This window comes from Eschrichtius robustus, chromosome 1 (genome assembly GCF_028021215.1).
Source record: "Eschrichtius robustus isolate mEscRob2 chromosome 1, mEscRob2.pri, whole genome shotgun sequence".
In the NCBI taxonomy this organism is placed as follows: Eukaryota; Metazoa; Chordata; class Mammalia; order Artiodactyla; family Eschrichtiidae; genus Eschrichtius; species Eschrichtius robustus.
Window position 1 is genome coordinate 130,408,917 of NC_090824.1, and position 24,371 is coordinate 130,433,287.

The 24,371-nt window shown below is 45.9% G+C and overlaps 1 protein-coding gene across 4 annotated transcripts in view; it reads left to right on the plus strand.

Annotated features, from left to right (window-relative positions):
• Positions 1-24,371, plus strand: part of PAQR5 (progestin and adipoQ receptor family member 5) — an 89,052-nt gene that overhangs the window by 17,618 nt on the left and 47,063 nt on the right. The gene's annotated exons all lie outside the window — the stretch shown is intronic.

Below are 24,371 nucleotides of genomic sequence, written 5' to 3' on the forward strand. Positions count from 1 at the left end.
ATCGCCCAGGTGGGTGTGTCCAGGAGGCTGGTGGTCCCTTGGAGAAGTCTGTTTCCCTCCCTCCTGTCGCTCCCTCATGGTTTCACTACTGGACATGTCTGGTTTCTCAGAAAGAAGGGATTCTCTGTGCGGGCGGCCGTGCTTTCCTATCCCCTGCTCACCAGGGACCTGGGGTTGCAGCACCTGCTCACCGAGCGATGTGGATTCGAACCTAAACTCCTTCAGTGCACAGTGGATTCTGGGCCACGTGAAGGTGACCGATCCCAGGAGCTCAGGGCAGTTGCTTCCCGCCTGGGCCATGTGCGGGAATCCCCACCGGCGCTTGATACTGGGGATGGTTCCCAGGCTCCCGCACTGGGGATTCGGATTGAAAAAGCGTGAGGTGGACTTACCCAGTAGGTTCTGCGTTCACGGCCCCTGGGTTATTTGGATGCACGGTTGGGTTTGGGACTTACTGCTAGAGTGCTTTTCCAGGCTCCTGCCTCTATCCCTAACTTCACCCCCTCCCCAGAGTCAGCACCCCAGACCCCACCTGGACAGTTTCCGGGTGGGGAGCTCAATGTGCATAGAGCGGCCCTTCCTCGTTGGGTGACAGTGCCTCTGTGGCTGGAGCTGACACCTGCCTCCCAGAAGCTCCCATCTGGGGGCGGGGGTGTCTTGGTTCTGCATGGCCTCCTCCAGGCTTCCAGGGCTGCTTCCCCAGGATGTGGGAAGGCGTTCACCCTTGCCCGGAGCCCTCACTGGGTCTCCCGGCCTTCCTTCCTCCTGTGGTCTGGGCTCCGTCTCACAGGCTGACAGCCTTGTCTCAGACTTTAAGTTTCTGATCAGATTAGCATCTTGGGAGGAGGGTGGAGATAGGATCGTGCCTTCCCCAGCAGCCCGACATTTCCTGTTGGGGGAAGGGGAGCGCCCACAGTCAGGGCCTGGTTCACCTTCCATCAACCTGGCAGGGACTCACCCTTTCCCAACCTTGGGGGAGGGAACTGCCTGCTGCACCCACCCTGGAGGCCAACAAGCTGTGTAGCCTAGGCACCCTGGTCCTGATTCTCCAGGGCTCAGTGGAGGACCAGCTCAGCTCTCGCCTTGGCCTAGAATCTTAGTGGCCTCACCCTGGCTGTGCTGTAGAGTCACCTGGGCTCCTGCTTCTCTCCCTGATCTTCCGAGGCCTCAGTTAACTGAGTAGTGGGTCCAGGCATCAGTATGTTTTCAAACTCCCTAGGAAAATAGTATTTTATATTCTTTATCATATCACTTTTTGTAAGTGTTGAATATATTCCCGTTTATTTTTCTATGTTGTTTTGTAGCCTTAAGAAGTGTTTCTAACATATCTGAATGTATAAAATAAGAGTAAGTGCCCTACATGGTGTGATACTGCATTATATATAAAACTGTGTGCATATATTAAATTTTGTCTCTTGAAAAAAAACCCAAAAAACTCCCTGGGTAGTTTTAAGGTGCATCCAGAGTTGAGAACCACTGGGCTAGGTGCCCAGCACCCAGCTGTCCAGCTCCTACAATGTGTGGAAATAGTTCCACTGGAGTAAAACAGCCAGGGCCGTCTTATTATGTCTATCACCTAATACTAAAGTACGTCTTCGTATTTTTTTGTTGTTGTTGTTGTTGTTGGAAGATTTTTAATCACAGTTTCAATTTCATTACTTGTGATTGGTCTGTTCATATTTTCTGTTTCTTCCTGGTTCAGTCTTGGAAGGTTATACCTTTCTAAGAATTTGTCCATTTCTTCCAGGTCGTCCATTTTATTGGCATAGAGTTGCTTGTAGTAGTCTCTTAGGATGCTTTCTATTTCTGCGGTGTCTGTTGTAACTTCTCCTTTTTCATTTCTAATTTTATTGATTTGAGTCCTCTCCCTCTTTTTCTTGATGAGTCTGGCTAGTGGTTTATCAATTTTGTTTATCTTCTCAAAGAACCAGCTTTTAGTTTTATTGATCTTTGCTATTGTTTTCTTTGTTTCTATTTCATTTATTTCTGCTCTGATCTTTATGATTTCTTTCCTTCTGCTAACTTTGGGTTTTGTTTGTTCTTCATTCTCTTGTTCCTTTAGGTGTAAGGTTAGATTGTTTACTTGAGATTTTTCTTGTTTCTTGAGGTAGGCTTGTATAGCTGTAAACTTCCCTCTTAGAACTGCTTTTGCCGCATCCCATAGGTTTTGGATCGTCGTGTTTTCATTGTCATTTGTCTCTAGGTATTTTTTGATTCCCTCTTTGATTTCTTCAGTGATCACTTGGTTATTTAGTAACGTATTGTTTAGCCTCCATGTGTTTGTGTTTTTTACGTGTTTTTCCCTGTAATTCATTTCCTTTTTTTTTTTTTTTTTTAATTTTTATTCATTTATTTATGGCTGGGTTGGGTCTTCGTTTGTGTGCGATGGCTTTCTCTAGTTGTGGCAAGTGGGGGCCATTCTTCATCGCGGTGCGCGGGCCTCTCATTATCGCGGCCTCTCTTGTTGCGGAGCACAGGCTCCAGACGCGCAGGCTCAGTAATTGTGGCTCACGGGCCTAGTTGCTCCGCGGCATGTGGGATCTTCCCAGACCAGGGCTCGAACCCGTGTCCCCTGCATTGGCAGGCAGATTCTCAACCACTGCGCCACCAGGGAAGCCCCTGTAATTCATTTCTAATCTCATAGCATTGTGGTCAGAAAAGATACTTGATACGATTTCAGTTTTCTTAAATTTACTGAGGCTTGATTTGTGACCCAAGATGTGATCTATCCTGGAGAATGTTCTGTGCGCACTTGAGAAGAAAGTGTAATCTGCTGTTTTTGGATGGAATGTCCTATAAATATCAATTAAATCTATCTGGTCTGTTGTGTCATTTAAAGCTTCTGTTTCCTTGTTTATTTTCATTTTGGATGATCTGTCCATTGGTGTAAGTGAGGTGTTAAAGTCCCCCACTATTATTGTGTTACTGTTGATTTCCTCTTTTATAGCTGTTAGCAGTTGCCTTATGTATTGAGGTGCTCCTATGTTTGGTGTATATATATTTACAATTGTTATATCTTCTTCTTGGATTGATCCCTTGATCATTACGTAGTGTCCTTCCTTGTCTCTTGTAACATTCTTTATTTTAAAGTCTATTTTATCTGATATGAGTATAGCTACTCCAGCTTTCTTTTGATTTCTATTTGCATGGAACATCTTTTTCCATCCCCTCACTTTCAGTCTGTATGTGTCCCTAGGTTTGAAGTGGGTCTCTTGTAGACAGCATATAGATGGGTCTTGTTTTTGTATCCATTCAGCAAGCCTGTGTCTTTTGATTGGAGCATTTAATCCATTCACGTTTAAGGTAATTATCGATATGTATGTTCCTATTACCATTTTCTTAATTGTTTTGGGTTTGTTTTTGTAGGTCCTTTTCTTCTCTTGTGTTTCCCACTTAGAGCATTTCCTTTAGCATTTGTTGTAGAGCTGGTTTGGTGGTGCTGAATTCTCTTAGCTTTTGCTTGTCTGTAAAGCTTTTGATTTCTCCATCGAATCTGAATGAGATCCTTGCCAGGTAGAGTAATCTTGGTTGTAGGTTCTTCCCTTTCATCACTTTAAGTATATCATGCCACTCCCTTCTGGCTTGTAGAGTTTCTGCTGAGAAATCAGCTGTTAACCTCATGGGAGTTCCCTTGTATGTTATTTGTCGTTTTTCCCTTGCTGCTTTCAGTAATTTTTCTTTGTCTTTAATTTTTGCCAATTTGATTACTATGTGTCTCGGCATGTTTCTCCTTGGGTTTATCCTGTATGGGACTTGCTGCGCTTCCTGGACTTGGGTGGCTATTTCCTTTCCCATGTTAGGGAAGTTTTCGACTATAATCTCCTCAAATATTTTCTCTGGTCCTTTCTCTCTCTCTTCTCCTTCTGGGACCCCTATAATGCGAATGTTGTTGCGTTTAATGTTGTCCCAGAGGTCTCTTAGGCTGTCTTCATTTCTTTGCATTCTTTTTTCTTTATTCTGTTCCGTGGCAGTGAATTCCACCATTCTGTCTTCCAGGTCACTTATCCATTCTTCTGCCTCAGTTATTCTGCTATTGATTCCTTCTAGTGTAGTTTTCATTTCAGTTATTGTATTGTTCATCTCTGTTTGTTTGTTCTTTAATTCTTCTAGATCTTTGTTAAACATTTCTTGCATCTTCTCGATCTTTGCCGCCATTCTTTTTCCGAGGTCCTGGATCATCTTCACTATCATTATTCTGAATTCTTTTTCTGGAAGGTTGCCTATCTCCACTTCATTTAGTTGTTTTTCTGGGGTTTTATCTTGTTCCTTCCTCTGGTACATAGCCCTCTGCCTTTTCATCCTGTCTATCTTTCTGTGAATGTGGTTTTTGTTCCACAGGCTGCAGGATTGTAGTTCTTGCTTCTGCTGTGTGCCCTCTGGTGGATGAGGCTCCGTCTTTGTATTTTATAAGAAGGTATTTAAAAATTTAAATCAGTAAAAGTAAGTATTTAATAATTTTAAAGACAAAAAATGTGTAACATTTTGGAACCTCAAGTAAATGTAAACTTATAAAAACAGACCTTGTAATTCTGGTCTATATTAGCAGATAAACTAAAATGAAGTATTCAGAACATTGAAATCTACACACTTCAAAATCATAAAATCTGGGGCTTCCCTGGTGGCGCAGTGGTTAAGAATCCACCTGCCAATGCAGGAGACATGGGTTCGAGCCCTGGTGCAGGAAGATCCCACATGCCGTGGAGCAACTAAGTCCGTGAGCCACAACTACTGAGCCTGCGCTGTAGAGCCCGTGAGCCACAACTACTGAGCCCGTGTGCCTAGAGCCCGCGCTCCCAACAAGAGAAGCCACCACGGTGGCTTGCACACCACAACGAAGAGTAGCCCCTGCTTGCCGCAACGAGAGAAAAGCCCGTATGCAGCAGCGGAGACCCAACACAGCCAAAGATAAAAATAAAAATAAATTTATTAAAAAAAAAAAAAAGATCTTAAAAAGGGGTGGATATATGTATACGTATGACCGATTCACTTTGCTGTACAGCAAGAAACTAACACAACATTGTAAAGCAACTATACTCCAATAAATTTAATAAATACAAAACAAACCCCAAAGCATAAAATCAAGTCATGAAAAATGGAAGATGAATTATTTGATCCCTTTTAGAGGAGAATCTTAAAATCCAAGTTGGCAGTATAATTATGTCACAAGTATTTTTTTCTGTAACATTTTCTAGAAAAAGATTTCCCTGACTCTACCCTAGTTGGGGAATGGTAAGAAGATATATTTGTGATATATCTTCGAACATTTTCCACTGACAAGGCCTTTTGGCTTTTTTTTCTGGGACTGCAGTCTTTTATTTATAAGGAGCCAAGTTTTTGTTTCTAAAGCATTTCCGGTTTGTCTTTAAGTTCTTTAGTTTTACCTTATTCAGATGGAGATTCTTTTTTTTTTTTTTTAAATAAATTTATTTATTTATTTATTTATTTATTTATTTATTTTTGGCTGTGTTGGGTCTTCGTTTCTGTGCAAGGGCTTCCTCCAGTTGCGGCGAGCGGGGGCCACTCTTCATCGCGGTGCGCGGGCCTCTCACTGCCGCGGCCCCTCCCGTTGCAGAGCACAGGCTCCAGACGCGCAGGCTCAATAGTTGTGGCTCACGGGCCTAGTCGCTCCGCGGCATGTGGGATCCTCCCGGACCAGGGCACGAACCCGTGTCCCCTGCATTGGCAGGCGGATTCCCAACCACTGCGCCACCAGGGAAGCCCCAGATGGAGATTCTGGTGCAACACTTCCTGTGTCAGTTTCAAAACTGTCATGTTGATATTCCACACGTTAGGAAAGTCTGTGAATAGAGTAATAATTATTCTTGCAACAGCATTTTGCTTTGTCTACTGCTGTGCAATGTCTGAAAAGGACTTAAGACATGTTTCACATTTCAGCGTTTTTGTTGTTTGGGTTTTTTTTTTTACACTGTGATTGTTTTCTTTTAAGAACATACCAAAATTGAGAGATTAGTATAATGAATTTACATGCCTGGCCTCAACAATTATCAACTCATGGCCAACCTTGTTTCACCTATACCCCTACCCATACACCCTGCTCCTGTCAGATTCTTTTGAAGCCGATTCAAGACATATCTCATCTCTTCTGTGACTACTTCGGTATACACCTCTAAGTGAAAAGGGCCCTTTAAAAAATGTAACCATCATCCTATTATTATATCTTACAAATTGATCATTTCTTGTTATCGTAAAAAATCCTGTGTTCAGATTTTCCCAGTTGTCTCATACCTTTTTTTCACAGTTGCTTTGAGATTTCAGATCTTAAAAATTCTGAAATACAGCAGAAACTAACACAACATCGTAAAGCAATTATACTCCAATAAAGATGTTTAAAAAAAAATTCTGAAATAAAAATTTTAGACCAAGCAAAAGAGGCCATTTTGGCATGGAAGTGCAGGATTCACCAACAGAGCCTGCAACCACTGGGTGGAAGTTTCTAGACAAGTGGGCCAGACCCTGTCTCTAGGTTTCAGAGTGCAGTGGACGGCAGAATCGTTCAGTCATTCAGTAAACATGTGTTCATTCCACAGTGACGCTGGGCTCAGTCCTGGGCTGGGCACCTCGGACAGAGCAGTGAATTAGACAGACTGGGCCAGTCTTGAGGGGAGCCAGAGCTCATTTCACCGTGAAGTTTGCAAAGGGCATGATATAGACCCTTGCAGGTGGTATTGAGCGTAGCCTGGAGCAATGGGTAGAATTCCGTCAAGAAGAGAGCATGGAGCGAGCGGTGTCTCTCCCCGAGTAATCAGCAAGGGCAAAAGCATGGAAGTGTGAAAGCCCGGTGCGTGCGAGGGCAGTGATGGGTGGTGGGCGTCGGGGGTGTCTCAAGGCTGGGGACGGGTGAGGCTACTGCAGACTCGAGGATATGCCTTACAAGGAGCGGGGGCCTCTGGGGCCTTCCAGAAGGGACCCCACAGTTTTGTGGTAGGAGCCTAAGGTGTGGACCGTGAGTCTGGGAGCCTTGCAGGAACTCTGACGAGTTACTTGGAGTTCCTGGCCCTTCCCGGGGCGGGGCCTCCGCTAGACTGGAGCCCCTCCCCTGGGGGCAGCCTGTGTCTGCCTGGACCTCCACGTGCCTCCAGGGCGAGCACGGTGCCCTGCACGCAGAACGGGCTCACTGTGTGTCTACTACTGATGACCTTCCGGCGCTCCCAATGCAGGGCACCCGTCCCCCTCCCCCTTCACCATGGCCGGCACAGAGGGAGCCCCCTAAGGCCTTCGGCTTGGGGAAAGGCGGTGGCTTTTCCAAAACGTGTCAGCTATTTGGCTTTGGAACCTGGGCCCCAGCGACCCTGAATGGGGGACTGCAAGGCCAGCGTTGCCCCTGGGCAAGCAGGCAGGCCGGGGGCGCGTGGAGGAAGGCTTGAGACGAGAGCTTCTCGTGAGGAAATGCCAATATTTGCAACCCCTGGCTGGGCTGGCTTGCATAGCTCGTTTATCCAAGACTGGCCAACGGTTGGAGGACTCATTCATTTATTTCCTTTTAATGGCATTGGCGCTTTGGTTAAAAAAAAAAAAAAAAAAGAATGAATTAACAAATACATAAATAAATAGTAATGTACATGCTCATTGTGGGCAAACTCTAACGTTATAGAAAAGTAGAAGCGAGAGAATAAAGCAAATCCCAAGAGGTAAACCCTAACGTCTAGAGAGAACAACTGTGAACACTTTGCGGAATCCTTCCAAACACTTTTCTGTCCATAAATACAAGCACTTAAATGGAACACAGTTGTATATCGATGGCATTACAAGATTTATGCTGTTCCATAACCTGCTTTTTTCATTTAATAGCATGTCATGACACCGTTTCCTGTCCATAACCACAGATCTGTAACATTTTTATAGCCCACAGTACAATTTTACATGGATGTACCATAACTTACCCAGCCAGCTCTCTATTGCCAGAAATGTGGATTGTTTCCAGGTTTTCTCTACAACGTGCTAAAGAGTATCATTCAGCTTTTTTTTAGATGTGCAATAATTGCCTAGCAGTAAATACCTAGAATAGCTGGGATAGCTGGAACAAAGGAAAGATTCCTTTCACGCTGCACAGGAGGTCACCATGGCAACCCGGCCCCACGTGTGGCGCACCCATTAGCCTAAGCTCCAGCCAGGGAGGTGGGTCAGAGACAAGGGGAAACAATCCATTTTCAAGCAGAATTATAAACCAACACAGAAGCGGCATGAAGGAGCATTAATGCAGAATTGAGACGGTTTAGGATGCAGTAGTGTTCTCTGGTAGACACCATGGCTTTTCATTCTCACAAGAGCCATCAATACTTTTATTATCCTCATTTAGCTGATAAGAGAACTCAAATTGAAGAGGTTAAGTAATCTGCCCTAGGGCACACAGTAAATGATGGAGCCCGGGTTTGAAAGCGGCCTGCATCCGCTCCTCATAATCCTCCTTACCTGACCTAGGGTCGCCAGCCACCCTCCCTTCCCTTCCCATCCCTGAGACTTCCAGTCCTGGCTCCCCACCCCTCCAGTGCGTTCATTCCCACCGCCTCAGACGGGGTCCGCACTGAGCCTTCATCTGGGCTCTTCCCAGGCTCCGCCTGGCCACCTGCCACTCCACACCCTATGCCACCTCCACACTGAACTATGGACAGCTCTTCCTTCCTCCATGCCTTGGCTTCTGCTGCACCCTCAGCTTAGAATGCTCGCTCCTCCGTGGCTGCTGGGCTCCTGTTTATTCTTCTTATAAAAATAAATTTATTTATTATTTATTTTTATTTTTGGCTGCATTGGGTCTTTGTTGCTGTGCATGGGCTTTCTCTGGTTGTGGCGAGCGGGGGCTACTCATTGCGGTGGTTTCTCTTGTTGCGGAGCACGGGCTCTAGGCGCACAGGCTTCAGTAGTTGTGGCTCGCGAGCTCTAGAGCGCGGGCTCAGTAGTTGTGGTTCGCGGGCTTTAGAGCGCAGGCTCAGTAGTTGTGGCGCACGGGCTTAGTGGCTCTGCGGCATGTGGGATCTTCCCGGACCAGGGCTTGAACTCGTGTCCCCTACATTGGCAGGCGGATTCTTAACCACTGCGCCACCAGGGAAGCCCTCCTGTTCTTCAACACTTAGCTCAAGCTTCGTTTCTTCAAGAGGTCTTTCCTGACTCCCTAATGTGATGTCTCTCCTCTGTGTTCCCCTGGAAGCATCTGGTTCTAACTACAGTTTGACCATCAGATGTACTCTGTGTCAGTTGTCAGTACCGAGCTCCTAAAATGGGAGCTCTTAAGGGGTGGAATCATCATATTCGTTTCTCCATCCCCACATCCTACCGTAGCCTTGGACACAGAGTGTGTATTCAGTAAATGTATGCTGAGTGAATGAGTAAATAACCAAGCATCTTCCCGTTCACTCTCCATTTCTGCTTCCAGCCCCAGGGACTACTTTAACCCAAGCAGATTGGATGAGCACCCTGCCCACCAGGAGCCGCTCCCCGCTTCCCCGCCTCTCTCCTGGCTGGTTCCCCAATGTTGCCCGACAACAGCTGGCCCCAAGCTCCATCCTCCTTAAGCCCCAGTCACCTCTTTTCCTACCCTTGCCTTGCCAGGGAAACTGAGGTACTGGGCGAATCCTTTATATCACCGCCCCTGCCCCACCTCCCCATCCCAACTTTGTTAGTTTTGCCCCATCAGTCCTAGGAACGCTTTTCTCATTCCTTGGGCTCCTCTGTCTGTGGCTCCTCTCCTTGAGAAACCCCAAGTGCCTTGAAAGTCACCTGTCTCTGCCTCCTAAATTGATATGTAGCCTCGACTTCTCCTCCAAAATGTGGCCACATTTTTAAATTGCAATCTATACGAATCCAACTTGACTGAAAACTGCCCTGGTCTTCCTCCCTCCCTTCATGGGTGTCACCATTTCCCAGCCCTTGGGACATGACGCTCTGAGACCCCTGTGATCAGAAACCTGACCCTTATCACCAGGTCTCCAAACGCAGAGCTCCCGGCCAGGCCTGGTTGGCACATGGGGGCTACCGTGAACCTTAGAGGCTTCCCTCGCTTTCCCCACGGGAAGGGACAGCCAGCTGCTGCCATGGGCGAATTTGACCCAGGGCTGTAGATCTTTAGATTTGTCAAGAGGAACTGGAGTCCAGGTTTTTACGTGAGGTCCCTTGATTTTTTAATATTGGCCTAGGTGTTTTATTTTTTCCTTAATAGACTTTTTTTTTTAAAGTGCCGTTTTAGGTTTTTAGAAAAACCGTGCAGAAAGTAAAGGGTTCCCAGTGCCCCTTCCCTCCCCCCCCCAGTTTCTCCTATTATTAATATCTTGCGTTAGTGTGGTACATCTGTTACAAGTGATGAACCATATTGACACATGACTGTTAACTAATGTTAGGGTTCACTCTTTGTGTTGTATATTCTATGGGCCTTCACAAGTGCATACTGTCATGTATCCATCATGGCAGTGTCATGCCATTTAAGTCTGCTTTCCACACTCTCCTCCCACTACGCCCCTCCTTTGCATTGTCTCTACCCAGCCCTGTACGCAGGTCTTCTCACCTCTCTGGACTCCTTGGAGCTCCCTATCCCTGGTCATGGACAGTTTCCTGTCCCTCTCACCTCTCCATCAGACTGTGAGTTCTTTGAGGCCCTCAGAGAAGGCTAAGAAGTCTAGAAGGCTGAGTCTCCCCAGTGCCTGGGGCAGGGGCTTGAATGCTCTGGGGACTCACTATAGCCTGTGTCAGTGCTTGCTTATGGGCCGGGTCTGGGGCTTCCAGGGAAAATGCTTTGGGTGCAGTTGACAACAGGGAGAGGGCAGGGGGCAAGCAACAGAGACCCGGGTAAATCTCAAGTTTCAGTGGCTGCACGGAGGGGAGAGAGAAGAGATGTCCCAGTAAGTCCAGTTTTAAAGAGGGGAAAGTTGAGGACAAACACAGCTCTGGGTGGTGGGATGTTTGAATCTTTAGCAGGAGTGAGCGGAGGTCTCCAGGGAACAGGGAAGGAGATGCCCCCAGAGAATGCCCCCCTGCTCCCCCCACCTGTCCCTTCCCCTCCCGCCCAAGCAGCTGCCTCCTGTGGGAAAACGGGTGAGCAAGCAAGTATGGGAAAACAGATCAAAAACACCTCCCTAGTGAAGCTGACCTTCCCCCAACCCCTCGCCCCCAGCCCCCATGTCAACCCTGGGGTCCCTCCTACGGGCACCCGCCCAACTCTGCCCCCAGTTAGGCAGAAGAGGACACACACCTCCCATTCTGCTGACGGAGCCCGAAGCAGTGACTTGCTGTTCCTGTAACATGCCTCTGGGCCTTTGCACGAGCTGTTCCTCCTGCCAGCTGTGCCTTCTCCAAACTGACGGATCCTCTCTGGCCTCTTACGCCCCAAACAAACGTCACCTCCTCTGTAAAGTTGACCCTAACCTTCTCCTCAAGCCTGACAGCACCCCACCCTCCCCCAGATGCTTCCACAGAACTGTTTCCATCATCCACGTAGCATCTAACCCACTGGGTCACTGGTTTGTGCGCCTCCCTTGTTCTGTGTGTGCCTCCCACAAGGCGCAGCTTGTGGTTACACCCTGCATCCCAGCTCTCAGTGGAGTGCCGGCACCTAGCAGCCTCATTTCATGGATAAATGGATGGACACATGAATGAATGGACCCCCTTCTTTTGGTTTGTTTTTGGGCTGCGCCACGCGGCTTGCAGGATGTTAGTTCCCCGACCAGGGATTGAACCCGGGCACAGTGAAGACGCCAAGTCCTAACCACTAGACCGCCAGGGAATTCCCAATGGACCACCTCAGAGTAGAACAGTCAACATGCTTCAACATGCTATTATTGGGTCTCTTCTTTTATATAAAAACAGATCCAGGCCCTGTCTTCAAGGAGTCTAAATTGTGGCTGCCTAAACAACCACACCTAAAAGAATCAGAGAACAATATACAATCGGGCTAGTTATAATAATTGCCAGTTACTGAGGTGTCCGCTGCAGGCCTGGCTCCATGCGAAGAGCCCACGCACGTTGCTTGCTTCACTCCTCCCGCAGCTCACGAGTGAGGGATGGGACCCGCGCTGAGGTTAGGCAACATGCCCCGGGGCACCAGCTAGTGGACAGAGAGGCTGGGACTGGAGCCCAGGTCTGCCTGACCCCAGAGTCTGTGATTGCCACTCCCTCACTTCGTCTAGAGGTGCTCAGGGAAAGGAGCGAGACGGGGTGGGCGGCGCGGTCTGGGGAAGGCTCCTTGCTAGAGGAGCCCTGCTGTGCGATGCTTGAGGCTCGAGGCTCTGGGACGGGCCTGAAGCTTAGACAGTGTGGAGCGACCCCAGGAGTTTCAGGGCCTGGGGTAGGAGCGGCCCCGCCCCAGCCCGTGCTCACTCTGGGGGGCCCACAGAGGTGGCGGTACTAGCAGTGCCCTGCTGGGTCCCGGTGGCCTTCCCCCGGCCGGGCCCCAGGGAGAGCCGGGTCTGCGTGAGCGGCACACTCCCTGCGTCCGCGGGGTGGGGCTGTGTGTGCAGGTGCTACCACGTGGGAGGCTGCAGAGCCGGCTCCCGGGAGCACACCTCCCGAGGGGATGCCCTGCCCAGCCCACGGGGCCAGCTTCCAGGGTGGGGCGGCCCGGGCAGGAACAGCTTTCTGGAAACAAGGCGGCCCTCATTCACCAACTGGTAGACGCACCCAGAGGGTCCGGCTGTTTCCCACGGCTTGGAGCCACTCCTGGCCTGCGGAGGGAGGGGGCGGATCCTCTGAGGGGCTGGCGCGCCACCTTCCGAGCGTCCATCAAGCTCAGGCCGGCCAGGGGGCTTGTTACAGTATATCAAGGGGGGCGCTTCTGGTCCAGCTGTTCTTCTGTCTAGATACCTGGCAGCCTTGGCCCCCCCTAAACTCCATGGACACGTCACTGTGTGTGTGTGTGTGTGTGTGACTCTAGATGAAAAAAAGCCATAGCTCCCCAAAATCAGTACAGGTGACCTGTGACATTAGTAACTTTTTAGGAAGAAATACCTTTGGGGCTGGGCGCGGCGGTGGAGAGAAGACATGAGGATATGTTTGTCAAGGGCTACAAATTTTCAGTTACGCAAGATGAATAAATTCTGGATATCTATTGTGCAATACTGAGACTGTAGTTAACACTACAGTATTGTACACTTGAAATTTGCTAAGAGGGGAGATCTCTTAAGTGTTCACATGGTGAAAAAATATATGGTAACTGTGAGGAGATGGATATGTTAATTAGCTTTATTGTGGTGGTTATTTCATGATGAATATGTAGAGCGAATCAAGTTCTACACCTTAAATATATATAATTTTTAATTGTTAATTATACCTCAATAAAGCTGGAAAAAATAATTTAAAAAAAAAGAAATACCTTTTATGTTACAACCCAGTACGCACATATGGTCATATGTAATACCACAAATATACGTAACATACATAACAGAAATATCACAAAATGATACTTATCTGTACACTATGCGATACGCTGATATTTTCTGTTCTTTTATTTTGCAAACTATTGTATTTTTAAATGCTAGCCATGATCCACGAAATTGATTTTATGATCTACTGACAGGTTGTGACCTTCAGTTTGGAAAACACTGCATTAACAGACTCGGTAATCGTGGTTTTAATTACTAGCGAGCTATCTGGAAGTTGTGTGTATTTTGCTGAGGTGGGCGTGTGACCCTGGCCGTGGGCAGGCTGGAGTTCAGGTACAAGTCATCCAGCTAAGGAGAGACCCGCTCACTCTCCTGGGATTTGGTTCTTCTCTCCCTGTGGTGGGTTTCGGAACTGGCATTGGGACTGCTGGTCTTTCACATCCTGTTGTCCATCTATGTATATGTTCCCACTGTTCATCACAGACCTCGTTTCATCCTGACCTTGCCAAGCCAACGTTGAGTGACCTCAGACAAGTCATTTCCTATCTGGGGTCTTTATCAATAGAATAGGATTAAGGGTGGCTGTACTAGTCTGTGCTTCTTAAAGAAGGAGGGATTTTGCAGCAGGAAGTTGTATATAATTTCTCTGTATGTATATGTGTGTGTATGCATGCTATGGTCTGAATATTTACATCCCCCCAGAATTCATATGTTGGAATCCTAACGCTAGTGTGTTGGTATTAGGAGGTGGGGCATTTGGGAGGTAATTAGGCAGCACCTTCATGAATGGGTTTAGTGCCCTTATAAAAGAGGCCCAGGAGAACCCCCTTGCCCCTTCTGCCGTGTGAGGACACAGCACGAAGTTGGCAGTCTGCAACCTGGAAGAGGGCCTTCACCAGAGCCCAGCCATGCTGGTACCCTGGTCTTGAACTTCCAGCCTCTAGAACTGTGAGGAATAAATATTTGTTGTTTATAAGCTACCCGGGTAATGGTATTTTGTTATAGTAACCTGTAGGGACTAAGACAATATGTATATTTGTGATTTATACTTTTTCTGGAAGATTAGGAGAAAATAAAATTTTATGTTAATACAAATATAGCTAGGTTATGGCGCAGACTATAAAACTCACAATGCTTTTTTTTTTTTTTTACTATACTTCTTTTTATTGCAGTAAAATATACACAAGATAAACTTTAACATTTTAACTATTTTTAAGTGTACAATTCAGTGACACAAAGTACATTCACAGTGTTGTGCAACCATCACCACTATCCATTTCCAGAACTTTTTCATCATCCCAAACAGAAACTCTTGTACCCATTAAGCAATTACTCCCCATTCCTTCCTCCCCCTAGCCTCTGGCAACCACCATTCTACTTTCTCTCTCTATGGATTTGACTTTGTACCGGATATAAGTGAAATCATACAATATTTGTCCTTTGGTGTCTGGCTTATTTTACTTAGCATGGTTTCAGGGTTCATCCACGTTGTAGCATGTGTCAGAATTTCACTCCATTCTGAGGCTGAATAATATTCCACTGTATGTATATACCACGTCTTGCTTATCCATTCATCTGTTGATGGACACTTACATCGTCTCTACCTTTTGACTATTGTAACTAATGCTGCTATGAGCATGGGTGTACAAACATCTGTTTGGTCCCTGCTTTCAATTCTTTTGCATATATACCGAGGAGTGGAATTGCTGGATTATATGGTAATTCTATGTTTAACCAGTTGAAGAACTACCCTACTGTTTTCCACAGCAGTTACACCGTTTGATAATGCCATCAGTGATGCACTATGGTTCCAATTTCTCCATATCCTCATCCACACTTGTTAGCCAACCTAATGGGTGTGAAGTGGTATCTCATTGTGGTTTGGATTTGCATTTTCCTAATGACTAGTGGTGCTGAGCATCTTTTTGTGTGCTTATTGGCCATTTGTATATTTTCTTTGGAGAAAGGTCTATTCAAGTCCTTTTGAACGGGGTTGTTTGATTTTTTTTGTTGTTGAGTTGTAGGAGCTCTTTATATATTCTGGATATTAATCTCTTATCAGATATGTGGTTTGCAAATATTTTCTCCCATTCTGTGGGCTGTCTTATTACTTTCTTTTTTTTAATCTGTCAATATAATATATTTTTTCTTTTTTTTAATTAGTTATCCATTTTGCACATATTGGTGTATACATGTCAATCCCAGTCTCCCAATTCATCCCGCCACCACCACCACCCCAACCCCGCTTTCCCCCCTTGGTGTCCATACGTTTGTTCTCTACATCTGTGTCTCTATTTCTGCCTTGCAAACCGGTTCATCTGTACCATTTTTCTAGATTCCACATATATGTGTTAATATATGATATTTGTTTTTCTCTCTCTTTTTTCTTTAATAGATGTTTATTGGAGTATAATTGCTTCACAATACTGTGTTAGTTTCTGTTGCACAACAAAGGGAATCAGCCATATGCATACACATGTCCCCATATCCCCTCCCTCTTGCATCTCCCTCCCATCCTCCCTATCCCACCCCTCTAGGTCATCGCAAAGCACCGAGCCAAGCCGATCTCCCTATGCTATGTGGCTGCTTCCCACCAGCCAACTATTTTACATTCGGTAGTGTATATATGTCGATACTACTCTCACTTCGCCCCAGCTTCGCCCTCCCACCCCGTGTCCTCAAGTCCATTCTCTGTGTCTACATCTTTATTCCTGCCCTGCAACTAGGTTCATGGGTACCATTTTTTTTTAGATTCCATATATATGTGTTAGCATACGGTATTTGTTTTTCTCTTTCTGATCTACTTCACTCTGTATGAGAGTCTCTAGGTCCAACCACATCTCTACAAATGACCCACTTTCGTTCCTTTTCATGGCTGAGCAATATTCCATTGCGTTTATGTACCACATCTTCTTTATCCATTCTTCTGTCGATGGGCTCTTACTGGTTTCTTGATAGTGTCCTTTGATACTTAAAAGATTTTAATTTTCACGTCTGAAGGTGGCGTGGGGGCCACTTCTAGGCTCTGCCTCCCACCCTCTTCCCCAAGGGCACATTAGTCCTCTGTGGTACTGAGGACCTTTGGTGGTCCTCTGGTACAGTGATGGGATGGAAATTCTGCCCGGTCACCTCCTGGGCTCAGGGCTGTTTTCTGTTTACCGTGAAGGACATCTCGACAGGCCTGGAGGAGGCAGAGGGTCTGAAGTGTGACTCAGACCCCGAGCCTCACCAGCAGCTGCCCCTTAGCCAGCAGCCTCCTGCCACATCCAGGAAGCTGGGGCCTTATCAGGACCAGTCAGCGTTCAGACAGCTCTGGGGCCCACCCAGCCTAGGACGGGCCGATGAGTAGGGGCAAAAGGTGACTCTGGTCCTCTCTCCACTTACTCCCCACTGGCTTCTCACGGAACCGGAACTCCTGCTGGTAACCTCACTTCTTTGGGTCAAATGTATGACCTCTTGTCTGAAATGCCCTCCGTGACATCCATGCATCCGCTGGTAATTTGGACTAGATGACCTCTCAGGAGCTTCCTGATCTCATGCTTGTAGTTTTCTAAAAGCAAGCAATGGAGAGATTCCCTACCAAACAGCATTCTTTGCCTTTGCTATGTATGCCCAGCAAGGAATTTTATGTTTTCCAACATAATATTTTTCAGAAAAGAGGGAGCTGGGTCCATCCAGAGTTCTTCCTATTTAGGGTCACTCTGTTCCTGTATTTTGAACAATGGGCTGTATGGGCTGCTTGAAGGAAGTCACAGTCGCCTGAAACTCTCGCCGTCAATGCTTGTTTGGGATCCTTTCAGAAGACACCTGACATACACAATCAATTTAAAAAGAAAGAAGGACAAAAAATGTAATACAGATTGAGATTTATTCCCAGGAATCTGGTCTTCCATTTGCAAGTACTGGTTTTGTTGTAAAGGAGCTTTTAATGATCCCTGTAAAAAGCAGAGTAGTGGGTCTGGAGAGAGTAGCTATGCAGACTGACCCGAGCCAATCACTCGTTTACCCTCACTGTATTTCATCAATTACTACGTGCACTTTTTTTTTTGTAAACATTAAAACAGCTCTGAAGTCAGGATTCATTTCCAGTCAGTGCTGTCTCATGATTATAATTGGCGACAATTTTTTTTCGGTCTTAGTGGTACACAAAGCGGTGGTGTGACTTCCAGCCGATCACATGTGAAGTTCCTGGAAATACAGTCTCAGGCACTATCCGTACTTCGAGGTCCATGAGGGCTAGAGGACCTGCAACCTGACCGGCAGGTGGCACAGCACAGTGGGAGTCTCAGGCTGAGTCCCAGCCCCCCCCGTCCCCTCCCCCTATACAAATATTTTCCAGCAAGCGGGCACAAAAACATTAAGATGACCTGTTTTGTTGGCAGAAGTCCCAGCAACCTACCCTCTTAGGGGCTCTTAAGCACCTTTCTTGAAAGTTCGTGTGAGCTGACGTGACAGCTGTCTGGTGGCACGCGTCAGCTGAACTTCTTGTGGGTTCAAGCCCAGAATCCTCCTTATAGGGCTCATCTGGGCTCATTCAGAGGGGAAGCCACTTTGGGGCACCCTGTGCTCATGCAGGAGGGAGGGTTCCCGGGCAACACTTCTCATCAGTGTACATATCTCTAATTCCACTTATTTCTCCAATGAGACAGCATCCATCTGGCTAATTAGTAAACCCTCTGGTGTTGATCAAAAATAACCCCAACTGAACCAAAGTTGTGGCCTCTGGAATGTGAGCTTAAGGTTTGTCTTTCAAATGCTAATGAACCACCACCCCAGGGGTATGGGTTAAAACTAACATTTTCACGTCACACTGTCTGTGTGAAGTGTTTGAATGCAAATTACCTACAGTGTTATAAAGCAAATGAATACTTGTGACTTGGGGTACATTTTTAGCAATAACATTAAACACAGCTTCAAAAAGTGTAGCTTTCGAATAACTTAGATGGAAATGAGAATATTTTACTTAAACTGTGTTAGGTGACTCCGAAAAGTGGCTGTGTTATGCAGATACTGTTGTCAAAGATGCATGCAAAGATTGTGAACACACACTTCTATGAACTAGGAGTGGAAAAACAATATTTTTAAATTAATAGTGGGACTTCCCTGGTGGTGCAGTGGTTAAGAATCTGCCTGCCAATGCAGGGGACAGGGGTTCGAGCCCTGGTCCGGGAGGATCCCACATGCCACAGAGCAACTAAGCCCACGTGCCACAACTACTAAGCCTGTGCTCTAGAGCCCATGAGCCACAACTAGTGAGCCCACGAGCCACAACTACTGAACCTGCGAGCCACAACTACTGAAGCCCGTGCGCCTAGAGCCCGAGCTCCGCAACAAGAGAAGCCACTGCAATGAGAAGCCCTCATACCACAATGAAGAGTAACCCCCACTCACCGCAACTAGAAAAAGCCCGCTCACAGCAACGAAGACCCAACGCAGCCAAAATAAATAAATAAATAAATATAGTAAAATAAATAAATAAAATTAAATTAATACTACGTTGGATATGGTAAGGGATTCTAAATAGGTACGTCTAACTAAATTAATAAATTAATGTGATAAAGAGAGTGTGTACAATTTGCATCCCTAGAAGTTGTATATTTTTTTGGACCCTCTCATTGGGGAAACAGCCCATCAGTTTATATTCAGCCACCTAATATGTAAACATATTCATTCAGGAGGTGGTAAGTTTTGCTGGCCATGTCCTTTAAGGCCTGGGATACACAGTGTGTAGGCTAAAGTTTACTGGGGGAGGGTCCAGGAATATGGATGGGGCACTAGCCTGAAACAGATAAGAAGTCAGGTGCAAGTTTCACCTCTTGTTAATTTCCCTTGGTTAAATCTGCCAGGACTAGCCTGAAACCTCCTGGTGCTGGTTTTGTTGTTGTGATTTGTCTTTTTTTTTTTTTTTTTAGGGCTAAATCAGGAGAACTTGGCAGATCCCTGAAAGTGTGTAACAGCCCATTTTCCTTTTTTTTTTAAAAAGCTGCTTTAAAACATATTTTAAAGCTGTGGATCGTCTTTTAAATGAAATCCTATATGGAACACCAATATACTGTTGAAATATCAGCAAAGCTTCACGTTGTGGGTTTTTAAAAATATTTATGTATTTGGCTGTGTTGGGTCTTAGTTGCGGCATGTGGGATCTTTTCATGGCACCATGCGAACTCTTAGTTGCGGCATGTGGGATCTTTTCATGGCACCATGCGAACTCTTAGTTGCGGCATGTGGGACCTAGTTCCCTGACCAGGGATTGAACCCAGGCCCCCTGCATTGGGAGCACGGAGTCTTAGCCACTGAACCACCAGGGAAGTCCCTCACATTGTGTTTTGATTTCAGAATTCTCTGAAGCCTTTTGTTTTATTCAGTCTTATTTCTAGACCTCTGTGAAAAGAGACAACAAACCAAGCTGCAGTTTGAAATACTGGAAATTACACTCTGGTTTTTACAATGTTGGTGAAATTAAGAGCTTTAGCTTGTGATGGCTAAAAAGACCAGTGAGTTCATTTTATGTGCAGTTAATCTGAAATGATTAACAATAGGCACAACATACAAATCATCAGCTATGCTTTAATCACCGCCCATGATCATCCATGGATGTGTCACAGTATTGACAAACATAAAGGTTTACATTTTACATGCAAAATAACAATGTATCAACGGGAGAGTCCTTATTTCTTTGAATGGTGGGAAAACACCACACAAGAAATCTCCAACTGTTGAAACAGCAAGGTCAAGTTTGCTCTTACCTGTGAGTTTGTCTCAACCTGATTAATTGGCAAAGAGGGTCATTGTTAGCATCTAGGTTATAAACATCATTGTGAACACTGTATTTTTCATCTTTTCTCAGTAGCAAAGAAAAATGAAGTCCTAGTGCTTTGTGCTAGGACTTAATTCCCCTTAATCAAAGTTACTCCTCTTCTTAAAAGGAAGCTTATGCCTCTTATATTTTCTTTCTCAAAGAGAGGACTTGTGTTATTATATTTTTACTATAATTCAGAAAAATTTCAACCAAGACATCTTCTGGTTGACATAGGGGTAGAAGTAACCTTTCTGTTTCTCCTAGTTACTGGTACAACGTCCACCCCCAAAAAAGTGGTCCCTGGAATGTAACTTAGGGTCCCACAGAATGCAGTTTCGAAGTCTCCAATCTCTCTACGCAGCCTGTAGTCCTCAGATCAAATAACACAACTCCAGAAGCATCCCCATCCCCACCCCAACCTCCCTCCACAGACATCACACAAACCGGAAATCAAATGATAGCATCTTTGGCAAGCCCCCTAACTTTTCAACGCCTCGGTTTTCCTGCCTGCAAAATATAAAATCAGTTTCGTATCTGAAAATGAATAACAATAGCAAATGTTTGTTGGATCTTTACTTTATGGCAGGCCCTTTACATAGGCTCTCTCTTTTAATCATAACCACCACCCTATGAAGAAAGTAACTGCTGTTATTTCCATTTCACAGATGGGGAAACTAAGGCACAAGGAGTTAAGTTCCTTGCCTGGAATTGCACAGGAAATGGCAAACCAGTCTTTAAACCCATGTGGCTTGAATCCAGCCCCGAGGGCCTTAACTGCTCTGCCTTAATTCCTGAGATGGAGTGGTGAAGGTGAAGGAGACCAGGTGGGCAGGCAAGGTGACCAGCACAGGCTTGGCACAGAGTGGGTGAGGGTTCCCCTCCTACGAGGGTGACTGGTCCTGGTTAGTTGGGTGCATATCTGTCTCTTCTTTTCCTTTATACATTTCTTGGGGACAAGGACTGTCTTTTCATCTTTTTTTTTTTTTTTTTCCTGTGCAACATAGGAATACAATGGTGTGGAGGACACCTATTTTCCTCCATTCTGTGTGTCACAAACCTATGCAATTTTTATTTCAGTTAAGTTCTCCTTTTCCCTCCAGCTGCTGCAGCTCACAGGGTGTAATCAGCTCTACACTGAGCCCTTAACCTTATTCGTCACTTGATAAAAATGCCGGACACACTGGTTGAATGAAGTGTGTGAATCGTATGCTACTAAGTATTACCCTACTTTTGTATGTTTCGTCGGGTCATCCTTCCTGGATGGTGTGTGCTGTGAGAGTAGGGACCATTTCTTTCCTTTTTCTTGCCCATGACATTGAAATCCAGGGAGAACCAGGGGACCAAGGTGGGCAAGTCCGTGGAAACCCAACCTTGGTCCCATTATTGCTAGAGGTTTTTCTGATGTGCCTGAGTCTCCCCTGGTGCCAGACCGTTGCCTCTCATCCTGCCACCAGGTGAATTAGTGGTACATCTGGGAGTGAAAGTGTCTTGGTGATTTAGATCGGAAAACCAGGAAAACCAAGGCGTGCCAGGCCCACTTACATCAGTGTTGTTCATTTGTTTGCAAAGTATCAACTTTAATTTTTTAACCTGGGTAAAATGTACATGTGCTTTAAAAAATTATTTTCTATATTATTTTGTCATTCAGAAATATTTTGTAACTTTTTTTATTGTGGTAAAATGTACACAACATAAAATTTACCATTTTTTAAAAAATAAATTTATTTATTTATTTATTTATTTTTGGCTGTGTTGGGTCTTCGTTTCTGTGCAAGGGCTCTCTCTAGTTGTGGCAAGCAGGGGCCACTCTTCATCGCGGTGCGCGGGCCTCTCACTGTCGCGGCCTCTCTTGTTGAGGAGCACAGGCTCCGGACGCGCAGGCTCAGTAGTTGTGGCTCACGGGCCCAGTTGCTCCGTGGCATGTGGGATCTTCCCAGACCAGGGCTCGAACCCGTGTCCCCTGCATTGGCAGGCAGATTCTCAACCACTGCACCACCAGGAAAGCCCAAAATTTATCATTTTTAAGTGCATTTTATGTTTACAGTAGTGAGCAACCATCACCACTACCCATTTCCAGAACTTTTTATCCTCCCAAACAGAAACTCTGTACCCCTTAAACAACAACCCCCGTTCCTCCCTCCCCCCCAGCCTCTATTCTGTCTCTGTGAAGTTGCCTATTCCAGGTCCCTCATATAACTGGAATCATACAACATTTGGCCTTTTGTGCCTGGCTTATTTCACCTGGAATAATGTTTTCAAGTTTTCATCCATGTTGTAGCGTGCATCAGAACTTCATTCCTTTTGAAGACTGAGTAATATTCCATTGTATGTGTAGACTACATTTTGCTTATTTGCTAGTTTCTCTGTTCACCTGCTGGTGGACACTTGGGTTGTTTCTGAAGCACTCCTTCTTGGATGGTCCTCTAACCCAGCCACACCTCGGATTGGGACTTGAACCCACTAGCTCTGACTCAGGAGGGGTCTCGAACCCACTGTCTTTTAATTGAAATGGCTCACCTGGTGTCAGGACTTCCTGAAGCTCAGGTTCTTTTGTCTCATTGCATAAAGAATTCAGCGTGAGGCAAAGCAATAGGCAAAGGGTGAGTTTATTAGCATAGGATGCTTGTGAGAGATAGAGCAGGCAGGCAAGGGAGCACAGCCCAGAGAAGAAAGGGGGATACATTTTTTATAATCAAAGCAAAAGTGGGGAGGGGAGAAGACCACCTTCTTCCTCACTCTTGGGCAGACATCAAGGCTTACATTATTAGTTCCTCCATTGACCCTACATGGTTTAACCGGGACTGTCATGGCACTATTTAAATCATATGTATATTAGCAAAAGAGTGGTAACATATACTAAAATATGGTAATTCATCTCAGGTTTTAGTATCATGTCCCCTTTCACCTAGTTTCTTTCCCCTTTCACCTATATTCCTGTCTTGGTTATATGCAGAGATGCTACTCTTTAAGGACCATTAACTCCCTGACTTCATGTAACAAGATTCAGACCCCATATCTATCGTCTTGTGTTTTAACTATCAGCGTTTGTGGCTTGAGTGTGTCTGGCGCTCCGATGCACCTGGTCTTCCTTCAAGGTAGTGCTGATTGTTGCTAGGTTACTGGATTCTTTTCTTGAGTGGTCATTAGTTTACAACAGTCTCCCAAACTCCGTTCCTCCCTGTCTTTAATCCCCAGTGGGATTTCTAAACTAACTATTTAATTATCCTTCTCTATGCCTATCATTTCCACCTTTTGACTATTATGAATAATTGCTTACACCAGCAGTTATTATGCTTATAATTGCTGCTTACACCAGCAATTATTATGAATGATTGCTTACACCATAAAGATGCCTATTTACGATGAAACATAACTATATTATATTTTGCTACGTAGTTCCAGGTAATAATGCATAGGACCTAAAGAACTATAATAAAAAGCAAAAGTATAAACAAACCACAAAAACAAAAAATCACTTGAAGTTCAAAGGATGAACACCATTGCATCATTAAACAAGCATTTGCTGAAGGCCGGGGATGAGCCAGGCACACACCCTGGATGGATGGCGTTTCCAACCATCTCAGGAGGGTCCTCCCCAGTTGGGGCAGATGGGGGTGCAGGGGAGACAAGGCCTAGGCGGGTAGCTTTGCCTGCAGGCAGATGTGGATGGTGCTGCAGGAGAGGTACAGGCAAGGTCTTGGGGCCTTCGGAGGCAGGGACAGAACCCGTCCGTGGGGCTCTGAGGAGGTGGCAGATTTGGGGAGTAGGTGAGGCACGGACTATGGTAAACTCCTAGCTCTGCTCTTTCTTTGCAGAACCCAGCTAGTATTTTTCAGTTTCTTGGGCCTGCCCTGAGGGCTTTGGGTTCCTCTAGTTTACATTACTCACAGCTTATTAAACAGTCTGAATCCTGCATTTAAGCAGCCCTGTTGCTCTGCTTCAAAGTGCCTCGGATTTACCTGGTCTGGTCCTTTGGTGTGTCTTAGGGCAACCACGCTCCAGTCTGCCTTCTGGAAGTGCTGCATCTCTTTGGGTGATCTGGAGCACAGCGCTTGATGGACTCGGACCCGGGATCCCACTGTCTGTCCAGGTGTAGCACCTGATGCAGGGAGAGTGAGCAGCCCCAGCTCTCCCGGAGCTGTGTGACCTTGGGGAGGTTACTCCACCCCTCTGACCCTCTTGTGCAACATGAGAGCATTGGGTGACCTCTGTGGCCCTTTCCAGCGCTGTAATTTTATGATTGCCCTATT